Below are 12,554 nucleotides of genomic sequence, written 5' to 3'. Positions count from 1 at the left end.
CCCCCCCGGCCCCATGCAGCGGCTCCCCCCGCCCGAGGGGAGGGGGCGGCGGGCCCGGGGCGCTGCCGCCGCCCCGGTCGCTGCCCGGATCCCCGCCCGGGCTCCGGTCGCTTCGCCTGCCCGCTGCACCCACCGCTCGGCGCCCGCGCCCTCTCCCCGGCCCGGCCTCCCCAGGAGGATCCGCTGGATCATAAGACTGGCGGGCCCCGGGGGAGACAGCAACTTTGGGGAGGGCAGCAGAGGGGAGGGGCCAGGCGGCTCTCCCCGCCCCGCGCCGGCCTGGGCCCCCTCCCGGCTGGGCCCCGGAGGAGGGCGGGCCCAAGCGCCTCCCCGAGAGCCGGCCGCCTGCCCAGCGCCCCCGCCCGCCGGCTGCGCGCCCCGCGCCCCGCGCCCCGCGCCCGGCGCCCCGCCCGCCGCTCGGGCCTGCCGGCTCACCCTAGCTTGACTCCCCGCGAGCGCTGGGGAGGGGGCGAAGGGGAGGAGCCGCGGAGTAGCGAGCTGGGGCCGGGGCCGGGGGCCGGGGACCGGGGCCGGGGACCCGGGAGGGGAACGGGTGGGGGGAGGGGAAGGTGAGGCTGGGGGAGGTGGCCGCGAGGGAAGCGCTCGGGAGGAGCCGAGGGCTCCTCGCGCAAGTGGCCTCAGCGCCCGGAAGCGTCCAAAGGCCCCGGTGCTGGAAGAAGCCGAGGAGGCCTCTCGGGGGAACCACGACGACTTCAACGGTGACGCAATAGTCATGCAAAATTATACATAGATATTTAAACTCCACCCGGAAGGCAGGATATGGCCTATCGGCCTCTAAGGGCACAACAGAACTAGAAATCCGGGATGGAAGAAAGGCCAAGAGGGTTTAAAAAAAAATTTTTTTTAAGGTGTTTGGGGTGGTGGGGGAGGGGTGGTGGTGGCCCCACAGCTGGAGAGTAGGAACTCCGGCTTATTGCTTGGTTCCCCATCCCACCACCACCCCCAGGCTCTTCACAGCACGGAGCTTGAATCATTTACTTTGAAACTGGTGACTAAGGGAGTTACAGCACCTTGAACCTCTGAAGCAACCCCCAGCCAGCCAGCAAAGGGAGACCCAGCCGGCTCTGGACGAGGAAAATGGACCCGTGCTTCCTCTGGAGACAGCATCCTCTGAGGTCCTTCTAAGGTGTGAGGATGTGATCCCTGAGGAGTGATACTCTTGTTCTAAGACTTGGCCACTGATCCCGGGGGGCAACCCCTGATCCCAGCCTGGGAATCGCTCAGGAACACCATGTGGCCAGGTCCTGTTCACTGGCCTCTCCTGCTGCCTTGACCATGAGGCAGTGGGCAGAGGGCAGGGGAGAGTGGGTACGCTCCACCCTGACACCACAACCCCCACACCCTGCCCGCATGGAGAAATCGCTTTCTTTCATTGATTCACAAGATTGGAAAATGCTACTTTGAGAGGCTGTGCAGAGGTCAACTGGACCATCTGCCTTAGTGCTCCCTGGGGTTATAGGTAAGCAAACAGACTGAGAGAGGCAAAGTGGTTATCCCAGAGGCTTCCAGCTAAGTCTGGCGGTCAAAGATGGAGAACACTTTGGGGAATGGCTCCATGCCTCACTTCTTGGGCCTCAGCTCCCAAACCCCTGATCTGATTTCCACTATCCCAGAAAGACTTGCTAGATTATTGGAAGGTCCTTGTGCAGTCACACTGAACATCTCCCGAGACCCCTCCATTTGGGTCTAAGTATGGGTATAGCCATTGCCTCACTGCTTTAGGTTATGTGGGGAATCTGGAAGATAGTTTGTGTGTACTGAATGACAGGTTAGTGAAGGCAGTATAGTGCCTTGAAGTCAGATCTTGGTTAAAGGCCAGTCTCTGGCACTTGCTGTGAAGAGGGTAAGAAAGGAGGACTTGCCCCCTTTGCATACAAGACCATTGCTTTAGGCAGCTTGTGTTCTAAAAGGAACGTCTATCAGAAGAGGTTAAGGAGCTCCCAGAGTACCACCGTCAGGGAAAGTCCATTGGGTCCCAGCTCTGACACTAGTGTTAACCTGAGCATGTCACTTCTCTTCTCCTGGCCTCAGCTTTCCCATCTATAGATGTGAGCTCATCCGTAAGGGTGGAATCAGGTCTCGCCCCTGAGAATCCTGGAGCCCTTTAGAATGTGTCCCGCCAAATCCTGGTAAAAGCTTTGGGACAAGGAAAGAAGCAGTTGCTGGAGACACGGGGAAGGCTTCTATGAAGGATGATGAGGTGTGTCCTGGGACTGGAGGAAAATGGCTTCTCAGAGGCTTCCCCTGTCCAGGACTTCCTCCTCTCAGTTCTTACGGTACTTCTTAAAGGGGCAGATACTTACTAGGGAGCCAGGGAGCTGGAGCATTAGCTCCAGAACCTTGAAAAATGGCAGGGAACCCAGGTTCTTTATGCTCTGGAAGAAGCTCTGGGAATGTCAGAGCACCCCAAGTGGGGAATTGATGTCGGATGAATCATGGAGTGGTGACTTCACTGGCGGTGGTGACCTCATCCCTTTGACCCATCAAGAAACCAAAATGGACTGCCAGGAATACTCGGAGCTCTGGGCTGATCCCACCAGTGTGCATGTGGAGTGCAGTGGGGGTGGGGGAGGTCCTTATCCTGGATGCTCCAGGTCAGCCCACAGACAGGTTAGCTGGAAGGACCAACCAGATCTCAACAGAAAGCTTACTTTCCTATGAGCAAAGAGGATAATGTCTCAAGTGGTTAAAACAAAAACAAACCAACCAACCGAAAAGCACAAACAAAACAAAACAAGAAAAAAAAAAATAGAAAGCAGTTGTCCAATTTCGGGATTGGAAGGACAGGAAGCAACTTTGTTTCTAAGCATCCCATAGTCTCTGTGCTTGATTTTCTGCCTTTGTGATGGCAAGTGTCAAAACACACAGGTCTGTGTGAGGACAGTGAAATCTTTCCTTTGTTTTCTCCTCTTTTCCTCCTTACTTCCTCGTCTTCAATGATTCACCCAGGGTTTCATTTCCCAGTGTTTACTGAGGTCCACTAGATGCCAGGCTTTATTCCTGGACGTGGGACGAGTCGCTGGAGAGGGAGGCAGAAACAAGCTGATGAGTGAACTGGTAATTACTGTACAACGTGGTCAGTGCTATACTGGAGGCTAAGGAACAGCCTTCTGGAACTGCAGAAAAGGCTTTAGGACCTAACTGTAGGTGTGCTGAGGAAGGATTTCCAGGAGGGAATCACTGGCCTGGGGTTTAAGAGGCTAAGAGGAGTAAGATAAGAATGACTGGGAAAGACAGCCCTGCCCAGGTTAGGAAGACACAGCACACAATTTTTGGGGATTGGTGAACCCTCTAGAGTGAACAGATTATAGGATTAGTGATGCAGGGAAACTGGTTTGTAGTAAATTGGGAACTAATTAATTAAATTAACTAATTAATTTAATTAAATTTGCAGAACTGTGCGATATGCCCACGTATTGTGTGGGTACTTGGTACTTATCTATGTGGGTTGTCTTCTCTGTACCTCAAAACAACCATATGAGATAAAATTTGTAGGGAACATCTGCTGGGTTGTCTGTTCATCCAGAATGGACCATTTGCTTCTACTAAATGTTCTCTCTCATGTATTCCCTGTGATCGTGCGGCTTAAATAGAAGCGGCTATCTTCTTACACCTGTTTTTGACCCCTGTTGATCAGGCCTGGGTGGGTGCCTGATCCAAGAGGGGACAGTCAGAGCCCTTCCTGAAAGGTCTGACTGAATTTGGGATTCAAAACAGGAGTCTCCCCTGTTTTGCTAACTAAACTAGAATGTGAGCCTGGAAGCTTTTGGTCATTCATGTTTCATGTTTCAGCCCTTCATGAAACACCAGTCCAAGAAAATAAGGCCAAAATGCAGAAAGAAGCAAAAACGGAACTACAGGTCCTCCCTTGCCACCACCCCTGAGAAAGGGCAGAGACGATACAGGCTATTTGTGAGTTCTGCTTCTTGTTATCGCTGAGACCCTGTTGTACCACTGTTCTTCAGTTGGTCCCTTGACTTCATGAGTTTCTCCTCCTTCTTTGCCTAATGAGTGTGGGGTCGTTTTCTATCACAGGTAAGCAAAGGAATCCTGCCTATAGTTGAGATCGGTGATGTGCAGAGAAATGAAGAAATGAAGAAACTGGCCCAAAGTCACACAGCTAGATTTCAAAATGATCTATCTTCAAAGCTCAGCTATTTCCCACATTCCACAGGAGGGAGGCATCAAAAGTTTTTCAATGGGAAAATGACAAGTTTAGAGCTCTCCTTTGAGAAGATCGCTGTGGTGGAGGTATAGAAGATAAATTTGGAGGGCATGAGAGCGAAGGCAGAGAGCATGAGAAGGAGCGAGGTCATGAACGTCTGAACCCAGCATCGCTGTGAAAATAAAGAGGAGGCCCTGGGGATCAGAGCTCTGTAGATGACAGAATCCACCGGGCTTCGTAACAGCATGCGGAAGAAGAGGCTGATTCTGAGGCTTCTATGTTATGTCGGCATTGACCTTCTCTCTCTCTTTTGCTTTGCAATCTCCTGTCTTTATTTTCTCTACTCCTTCATTGGGCTTCCTGCCCATTTTTCAAATCTTTCCCGTCTCCTATTCCTAACCATGCAACCAACTTCTTAAACCAAGTTGAGAGTAGAACTCCAGAAAGACAGTAAGGTTCTACAACATATTCATTTTTTTAGTCATTTTGTTTGTGTCCCCTCACATCTGCCCCAGAAATGGAAAAATGGATTCCAGTAGATCATTTGGTATCAAGGCTAGGATGCTTTGGGTTGCAATAGATAGAAAAGTCAATCCAGTTGGCTTCACCAGCAAAGGGAGCATATGGACTTCTTTGGTCGAAACATCCAGAAGTCACTCAAGCTTCAGACATGACTTGCTCAAAACTCTGACTCTATTTTTATTTACATCACGCTGCCCAGAAGGAGAGAGAGCTTCTTTTGACTCACTCATTGCACAAAATTTGGATTTTCTCTGATCAGATCAGCTTAGTTCATCCCTGAACCGTCCTTTAGTCATGGTGGCCAGCAGGATGTCAGACGGTTGTTGCCTTACATCTAGGCTACTGCCCATCCCTGAAACCATCGCTGTGACATGGGGTTAGGACTCCCCTGACTGAGCCTATTGGGACCAACCAAAGGCCAGAGTTTCGCTCCCACTGAGATTCTGTGTCTCCCCCACAGTGGAGGGCAGGTATGGGGGTGATGTGCACTGGGGAGGCAACCAACAATTCTATTCCATTGGGATTATGCACAACGTTTCTTGGGCTCCCCCAAGCTATCCTAGTAATAAAGAACTTTAGGAGAAGCAAAATTCAAGGGAAGGGGGAAGTAAGAGTTACCCAAGTCAAATCCATGATTTGTTCTAAATTTCAGTGAGTTGGTTTGTCAATAAATAAACTTGTGCTCACTCTGACCTCTAATTCTTGGCCTATAGTAAGTACTCTTCTCTACCCTCTGAACCTCTTTTTTAGAATTATTGGTGAGAAAAATAAAAAGAATTATTGGTAGGAGGTAGAATGGTTATCATCCTTTTACCTGAGCCGTTCTTGTCTTCTGTTGCGCTTCTTTCCTCCACAAATGCCCAGTATTTCCAGTCTGAAGCCTTTTCTCTCTCTAGGCCTCTCCTGCTTCCCAGACTCCCCCTGTCCTATCTTCATAGCATCATGCCATATGCTATACACATTTCTCTTTTCCTTCCCACCACTAAAACCTCCTGTCAGCATCCTTTTTTCTTAGGACTCAGACATGATGTAACTTGCATAGGGTTTTTTTGTTTTTTGTTTTTAAAGCTAAGGTGTTGGGGGCACCTGGGTGGCTCAGTGGGTTAAAGCCTCTGCCTTTGGCTCAGGTCATGATCCCAGGACCCTGGGATCGAGCCCCGCATCAGGCTCTCTGCTCAGCAGGGAGCCTGCTTCCTCCTCTCTCTCTGCCTACTTGTGATCTCTGTCTGTTAAATTAAAAAAAAAAAATTAATGTTAGTAATGGCTTAAATGTTACAGCATTTATTAAAGGTCAGTGGTCCTTAATGATCAGAACAATAAATAAACCCAATAAGATTGGCTCACTTGGTTTTCATTTCTCGTTATACTTCTAGAAAACAGCTAGATCTCTTTTTTTTCCATTTCATTACATACCAGAAACTCAAAAGTATGCCCCAGCCTTTGAGAATTTTGGCTCAAGAACCATTAATAATATTTTGCCATCTTAATTCCTGTCTCCTTCTGCAACTTAAGGTCAGAAGGCCAGTCATTATAACCGATGGGGTTGCTACCAATTGCTGAACTGTAGAAAAGGATGCTTCCCTAGAAGTTGTTGGTATGGAATACTCGTATGATCTGGGAGTGACCCTCTCTCATAAGCTGCAGAGGAGACTGGATCACAGATCCCTCTTCCATAAATGAAATCGGTAATTTTATTCCATGCTTCAGAACTAAGAGTACAGAAGGCCATCCAAACTCACTAACTATAGTTCCTCCATAGTGATGTTTTAGCTACTCAGCATCACGATGACATTTTGAATTGGGGAAATCTTCCCCTTCATGAGTCTTGGTGGGAAGAAAAGATCATCCCTTATGGAGGCTGAAAATTACAGACTTTGCTCTCCTCATCAGACTCTAGAGCTCGTCCAACTAGAGTTAAATCCAGGGCACACTCTGTGTGGGGACTGCAGCTTTAGCAGTGGGTACACAATCTAGTTCCTGACGGGAAGTGGCACCTAAGGGTAGGCAGTGGTAGTGGTTCCTGTGGTATATTTAAGTTCCCAGTGCAGAAGTGACAGCTGTACACACGGATTGTCCAGAATTTGTTGGCAGCCATGGTACCAGAAGTGGTCTTTCTCATCAGAACAGTGTCTGAAGCATGTGTCGGGCATGGTTCCTATGAAGGGAGTCGAGCAGCTTCTCTGGCCCTTCCACAGTCCTGTGAGCTACCATGATCCTTTGGGGTTCCTTGTCTGTTCAGTCAGCCATAGACGGCTTCTGTTCCTTGCGACCCAGCCTCTTGAGAAGGGCCTGGAAGAGCACATCACTGTATTGAATGCACCTAATTCAGAAGAGGAATTCTACCATACCCGAGTAACAGGTACCAGACTACCTTTAGTCTTAGTCCATTCAGGCTGCTATTCCAAAATACCACAGACTGAGTAGGTTATAAGCAACAGCAATTTAAATCTCACAGTTCTAGGTAAGGGCTGGGAGTTTGGGATCAGTTTGTCAGCCCAGTTGGGTGAGGACCCTCTTCTGGGTTGCAGACTTCTTGTTGTGTCCTCACATGGAGGAAGGGGTGAGGGACCTCTGCTGGGCCTCTTTTATGAGGGCGCAAATCCCACTCATGAGGGCTCTGCTTCCTAAAGGCCCCGCCTCTTAACACCATCACATTAGGCATAAGTGCAGACACATTCTGCCTGTATGCCTTTTGAATGTAAGCAACTCAAAAATTGCATAAAATAATACGATATCACTATTTTCAGATATTGGACAGCACATAGCACAGGATTGTGATTTCTGAAAGAAAGAAACAAATGGAAAAAGCCCTGCTGTCCCCCTAAGTTTCTGGTGGAAGTGCCTTTTGAATTGCAGCCAATGAGGGAGAACTTAAAGACCATGGCAGTCTTACTGAGTTGAGGAGATGACTGAGAAGACTTTTCAAGGCAGAATATCAGAGAAGAGGGACCATGACAGCAGCAAAAACTCCAGAACTATCCTCCTGAGGGTGCTGCTAATACTAAGTTGCTCGTACATGTAGTGAAACCCCTCAGTGCTAGCTAAAGGACCACCAGAGAGCGTGGACTGGGCCATGGTTGATTTTCAGCCAGCCAGTGTGGAGAGACCTTGTTGAATGTCCAGAAAATTCAGAGAAACTCCAAAAAGTTATACATGAGTAGAAGGGCTAAATTAGACCTAGAACCTAGTACCTCCAGATGCCCCCTTAACAAACTTTATAAACAAGCCTCATAAGAACTAAGCCCACCCACTATGACCATGACTGCTGGCCAAAACAAATTTCATGATTCTTTAAATATGGGCAACAAAATATGGACATTCAGCAACACAAAATTCAGAATGTTAATAATTACCAGATGTGCAAAAAGAGTAAGGAAATATAATCGGGAAGAGAATCAGGAGAAACAAACCAGAAATGATGGAGATGGTGAAATTAGCAGATGAAGACTTAAAAAGGCTTGATAATTACATATGGGGACTTAAAGGAAAATGTGAACCTGCCGAGGAAGGGAATGGAAGAGAGAGCGAGAGAACCAAATTGAAATTCTAGAGTTGAAGACTTAATATCTGAAATGAAAATTGCACTGTCTGGGCTTAACAGCAGGTGGGACATTGTAGAGGAAAGTACCTGTAACATTGAAGACATCGCACTAGAAATAATGCAGACAGAAGCACAGAGACCAAAAGACCAAGGAAATAAAACAGAACATGCAACACAGTAGCTGTGTCCTAAACTGTGGACTCCCGAGCCCTTCAGTAAAGGTCGGAATTTCCAGAAGATTCCACAGGGGCAGGGCTCACCTGCACCCCTTTGGCCCAACAGGTTGTAAAGTCCTGTGATAATGCCTGTTGGTTGGTAAATGCTCCCGGTCTTAAATGCCCCCACCTTGCCCCCATCACTCCAGGCCTTTTCCTGGCTCCTTCTGACCTCCAGATTCAACATCTAAAGAATTAATGTTTGGCAGAGCAGAGGTCTTTCAAGACCCTGTTCCAACTGAGCAGGATCACTCTGGTTGGTTAGTCTAATTATACTGAAGGTCATCCCTGATTGGGGGATGGGTTAGATGGTGGGAGCCTGCCTGGGCCTTCCAGTCACCCATCTGAGTAGGAGAAACTCAACCAGAGGACCCTGGGCAAACTCATTTAAACAACTCACATTTTAAAAGTTCTTACTGAACTTTGTGTTCCAGGAATGTGGACAGGACCCAAGGAGGTGTCTCTCTGCGGGCAGCCCACTGCAGACCCTCTTCCCAACTTCACATGCCTCTCTCTTTTGTTTGAAAGAGGGTTACAAACCCTGTGATTGTGGCAATCTCTAGAGGAGACAATGTCCTCATCACCTATCATTCATATGTGTGCAACAGAGAATTATCGTCACTCTCCTGGTGGGCACTGGCCTCTGTGGGAAGGGTTAAGATGAGTATGGGAGGAGGGGTCAGAAATAGTACTTTCTCCAGTAGGGTCATGGGGAAGTCTCCGTGCGTGGTGAGGGGCAGAGTTGGACTGATACGTTCCTTCGTTCTCTTCCTTGCGAGCCACACCCTTCCCTGGGGCAGGGGTTAAGTTGTGTCTCCCCACAGAGCCCAGGCTAGTCAAGGACCCAGTGAGACTTAAATCCAAATTGAAGCAGCGCTTGTCATCTGAATGTGTCCCCTGAGCTGAGGACTGGTAACCAACATTGTTCTTGTGCGTTTCTGAGCAAGTACAGTACCCGTACTCTCTTGAGATGGCTGTGGCCATAGCTCCCAGGCTGGAGGCTTGGCTGGTAGCTCCTTCCAAGGGCTTGTGTCCCCCAGGGCTTCTTGCTGACCTTATTCTCACCCTCAGCCCCTCAGGAGGCTTTCTGGGGCTAGGACCGCTGTCCAGTTCCTGCAGGAGAGTGGTTCTAGGAAGGAAAGATGACAGGAACCCTTTAGTCAGGGATGGAAGGGAAGGGCTTCTCTTTTGGGGGGAAGCCATCACTGAAAACCTTTTAACTCGGCAACTTTGAAGCGGATTGCTCTTGGGGAGAAGCTAGCCACTTTGAAGGAGCCTTCCTGCAGATGTTTGAAAAGGAGAAATGACGCTGTGAATTCGTAATGTAAAGTGTGGGGAGGAACGTTTCTTGCCCTGCCTGGTTCTCTCATTCATCTTACCGGCCTGGCTCCTACCGGCACTCGCTTTCTCTGGCCCCAACGGAAGCCTGCTTTGCCCCTGGGATGGAGTTCCTGGGTGAAACTGTATGTGGCCGATCACTCCTCAGCCACTGAAGCAGAGATAAAGCTTTAGGGCCACTTCTGATTCTCTCTCTGGGTGTCTCCTTTTATTTTCTGATGAAATGAACTCTCTGGCTCTTGCTTTCTTCCCCGCCCATCCCCAACTTGCTTCCGAGGGAGCAGCACGCAGAATGGCTACTTTCCCGCATCTTTTCCCTGAGCTCAGTGAATGGGTTGGCAGGGGGAGACCCCAGGACGGGGGTACCCCCACCCCACTCCAAGCGGCAGAAAGTGCCTCCAGGTCCAGCCCTGGGTCATCAAAGCTGCAGAATCCCCTGCCACATCTCCTCCCATCCCAAACTCCCCTTCCCGTCTTCTTGTCTAGGGGCTCATCTGTTGCTATCTCTACCCAGCGTTTGGCTCAGGGCCAGACTCTTCCGCCTCTGCCACCATCAGGCTAACCTTCCTAAATCCAGGTTTGGCCAAGTTCCAACCCTGCTCGGAAGCCTTTGCTGAGTCTCCTTTACCCAGTGTTCCAGCTCTCAGTCACGGACGTGTCAAACCTTCCCCAGCTGAACTCCAACCTTCCTTCTGGTCATTGCTCATTCCCACTCGCCCCTGTGGGCCTTCTGCTGTTGCCCAAACCGGTCCTCTCGCACATGCCTACCATCGTGCCTTTGCCCACAGCATCCTCCGTCTCTGGCCCATCTCACTCTTTCTGCCCCCCGAAATGGTCCACGCTTCATGCCCGTCTTGACCCCTCCCTCCTGGATGAGCCCTTGTTCTCCTGACAGCTCCTTCAGCTGAAGCCTGCAGCCTGCGTCCTTTCCTGGCTGCCATCCCAACCCATTTTGGGTGCCAGGCACCCAAATAGACAAGAATCCCTCAAGTCTGCCTGGACATCCGATTCTAAGCAACGCCTTCGAGTTTTCAGAGAACGTCCTCTCTGGAAACTCGAAGGCGTTGCTTAGAATCGGATGTCCAGGCAGACTTGAGGGATTCTTGTCTATTTGGATAAATTCTCCTTCATGAATACTACCAACTCACTACCTTTTCCGGGGTAGGTGTCTGTGAGGTGCCTCCAGAGTGAGGTGTCTGTGAACACGGATGGTATGTCTGGAACCACCCCCTACCCAGTTTACCTGTCCAAAGGGTGATACGTCATAGAAGAGTGCATGATGAGCTTGGAAGGGGGCTTGGGGGTTACGTCTCTTCATTCATCTAATTTTCTGGCAACTACTGGTTCCTAACACAGCAGGTGAGGACCTGTTCATCTCTTCCTCCTCCCCATTACATCATGGGCTTGGGAGATAGGGCTGGTGTCTGCCTTGTTCTCTATCTCCAGTGTCTGGTCCATAATAGGTATTCAACCCCTATTTGTCAAAAGAAAAAAAAGGGGGGATGTCCCCTTGCCACATGTTTAGTATTTGAAATTCCCCCCAAAGGAGTCATTATTCGAAATTTCCTCACCTGCTTCCTGGGTTCTGCAAGTTACTCTGTGCTCCGAGGTCTGGAAAGCCCCTTCCCTCCCTCATTCTGTCATCTCCATGGGTCTGGAGGCTCATGTTTGGTACTTCCTCTCCTTTGGCTAGGGTAGGGAGCCCACACCCAGACATGGTCCTCAGACTTGCTTACAAACCCCAGCTGGAATGCAGAACACTTGCTCCACAGTGTGGGCACGGCTCCAGACTGACGAACACATTTTGCCCACCAGACACTTCTGCCTCCCCTTCCTCTCTATCATGGTCCTGGGGATGCTGCACTTGGCAGGGTATACACAGGCCACAGAGGTGAGGACCAGAGAAGAGAGATTTCCCAGTGCACACCTCCTTTAAGGACCCCGCCTATGCCCCATGCAAGCCAAGTCAGCAGTTTCGAAAATGTCTCCTTCCCCAAGGTCATGAGGAGGGATTTCCAGGGTGTTAGCAAGGTTCTATTGCGTGACCTGGGTGATGGCTACAGGACATTTGCCTCGTAGTAATTCCTTAATCCATACATTTATGCTTGATATGCTTTTTTGAATGTGTGTTATATTGCACATAAAAAAGACAAAAAAAAAAAAAAAGAAAAAGAAAAGAAGGAAGTCCCCTCCCCCTCCAGCCCCGTGCTCTACTCTCACGCCCTTAATCCAATTGATCCTTGTTTAACCAGTTCCTATTTCCACGCAGCCCCTGCCAGAGGAGTGCCCTGTCCTCAAGGAATTTCCTCGAGGAAGCCAGGTAATTGGAGCAACAAAAGACGCGGCCTCCGGCTCTGCCTTATATCTGGAAAATAGGCCATCCTGTCATAATTCTGAGGAGCCCAGAGGTCAAGGAAGTGGTGGGGCTCAAACCGGGCCTTGAAGATACTGGTGGGATTCAGGTGAGCGGAGAGAAGCAGAAGAGGGCTTTTTAGCTTGGAGAATGGCATGATCTAAAAAAGCTGTTAGGTGGGACTGAGCCTGGTGCACTGGGGTGGGGAGGGGAGCTGACAGTGAAGGGACCCTGGTGCTGAATAGTCCTCGAGAATGGAACTGGCATGGAGAGCCCTGGATGCTGTCCCCAGCCCCGAGGGAGGGCAGGGCAGGCTCCATTCCAGTGTCCGCCTGCCTCATGGGCATGGAGGGGTCTGCGTTCTTGGTTTGTTTTGTTCAAGCCACAGGCTCATGTGGG

Source organism: Lontra canadensis, unplaced genomic scaffold (assembly GCF_010015895.1).
Source record: "Lontra canadensis isolate GAN:19392208 unplaced genomic scaffold, GSC_riverotter_1.0 scaffold112, whole genome shotgun sequence".
Taxonomy (NCBI): Eukaryota; Metazoa; Chordata; class Mammalia; order Carnivora; family Mustelidae; genus Lontra; species Lontra canadensis.
The sequence above is the reverse complement of the archived record's forward strand: the minus strand, read 5'-3'. Positions refer to the sequence as shown.